The sequence below is a fragment of the Mus pahari genome, chromosome 23 (genome assembly GCF_900095145.1).
Source record: "Mus pahari chromosome 23, PAHARI_EIJ_v1.1, whole genome shotgun sequence".
Classification (NCBI taxonomy): domain Eukaryota; kingdom Metazoa; phylum Chordata; class Mammalia; order Rodentia; family Muridae; genus Mus; species Mus pahari.
Genome location: NC_034612.1, coordinates 35,348,036 through 35,350,365, shown reverse-complemented (window position 1 = coordinate 35,350,365; position 2,330 = coordinate 35,348,036).

Genomic DNA, 2,330 nt, shown 5'->3' with positions numbered 1-2,330 from the left:
CCTTGGCTGTCCTGGAACTCACTCTGTAGACCAGGCTGGCCTCGAACTCAGAAATCCACCTGCCTCTGCCTCCTGAGTGCTGGGATTAAAGGTGTGGGCCACCACGCCCAGCCCAGATTATCATTTTTAAAGAAATGTGGTTTTAATGCTGTAAACAGCGTTTTAAACAGGTATCTTAATTTTCCTAGCACTCACACACATGGCCTTCGTACCTGATAGGATGCATGAGCACACATGCACACGCACACACACACAAACACACACACAATTTTTACAAATCTTAATAAAGAGTGGGCATCAGCTCTGCTGTAGTTAGAGGTCACTGTGAGCCACTCACCATGGGAGCTGGGACCCAAACTGACTGTGACCAGCTCCTCCTGTCACTGTCCCACTGTAACTGACTATGACCTGGAGCTATGAGCTAAAATAAATCCCTTTTCCCTTAAGGTTTTTTTTTTTTTTTTCTGGTCAAGTCATTTGAGCACAACTGAAATGGTTGGTATTCAGGTCCCTGAATGTCTCAGATGACAAGAGTATCTTCTCAGATCTCAGAGAAGAGGAGCGAGTCAGTATTGTAAGGTGGGTGGAAATGTAACTCAGGGCAAGAAGCTGACGGGGCTTAAACCCCACCCTACTCCCCAGCACTTGGGAAGCAAAGGCAGGTAGATCTCTGAGTTAGAGGCTAGCCTGGTCTACATAGTAGGACCCTATCTTAAAAATACAACAAACAAAAACCCCTCAGACTTAGAGGAATCTGAAGATAAAGTTCATTCACTAAGATGTGACTCCTACAAGCTCAGGGATTTCTTTACATGTACATGTGTCTCTTCCTTGGTATGCATTTGTGTACAGAGGCCAGAAGAGCATGTCTGATCCCCTGGAGCTGGAGTTACAGAAGTTTTGGGCCACTCGGTGTGGGAGCAGGGAATCAATGTCCAGTCTTAATGGCTGAACTCTCCAGCCTGCAACAGTTTTCACTCATGTTCCTATTTACAAGAGGTCTGTGTATATGTGAATAAAGGTAACCAAAGGGGCCAGAATACAGGAGCCTAGAAGAGTCAGATCCCCTGGAGGTGCAGTTACAACCTGGTGTGAGCTGCCACAACCTAACCTGGGTCCTGTCTTCAAGAACAGAAACTCTCCTAACCACTGAGCTGTCTTTCCAGCCCTAAGCTCAGGGACAGTCCATGTTTGATTCACTGATTTGTGTGCCTTAAGCTTACAGAGCTCCTAGCACACTGTAGGATCTCTATAAACACTTACAGGATGAATGGGATGAGAATAAAGGTTAGCCAGGTCTGGTGGTGCAGATGTGGAGTCCCAGCCACTCCACAGGATGGAGCAGGAGGGTTCAAGTCCAGAATGGGCCAAAAAGCAAGTCCAAGGCCAGCCTGAGCAAAACAGCAAGACCTTGACTCAGAATAAACTTTTGTGGGGGAATGGATAGGGCTGGGAATATAACTCACATGACATGAGTTAGGCCATAGGCTCAATCGCCTTTGCCCACCCACACACAACCTCACTCTCTTTCTCTCAGAGGTAGTACACATACTAAAGCTCTGTTAAAATAGGAGATTAATATTAGTTTCTCTTTCAGATTAATTCACCAGGAATTTACAGTAAAGTTACTAATTGTCTTAAAATATTTTCACGTTTATTCAGTGATCAGTAGCAAAATATTAATTTCCTAGTGGCTGTGGTTAGTGCAAGGAATAATGAGATGGGAAGGCTTTACAGATGAGAGTAGAATGTTCCAGTCCATGACAATAAGGCTGCCAAGAAAGCGACATAAACAAGGCTTTATGAGAGAAGTCCCCACCTGAGGTGGAGAGTATGTGAGGGCCCACACAGGACAGGCTGGCACAGGGAGGAGTGTGCAGAAGTTCTGGTGTGGCACTTGCAACAACACGTGCTTTGGGATACTTACAAGCTACTGCTCCAGCTCTGCTCACACACTCCATGCTATCATTGGTTCAATCCCCATAGCATTCTAAGATCCAGGAGCACAGTAGATGTTTAATAAATATTTGTAAATGAAAGACAGCTGGAGGGAGGGCAGGCCTGGGCTAACAATCTTACAGGCAAGACAGAGCTCTCTGACAAGAAGAGCCTCAGTCAGTAGAGTTCCTCACCGAGCATGCACAAACCCTGGGTTTCATCTCCAACATGACACAAGCCAGGCCTGGTGGCACATTCCTGCAATCACAGCACTGGGAAGGTGGAGGCAAGAGAATCGGGAGTTCAAGATCATCTTCAGCTACACAGGTAGTCTGAGACCAGCATAGATAATATGACACCTTAGCTCAAAAAAAGAAAAAAAAAAAAAAAAA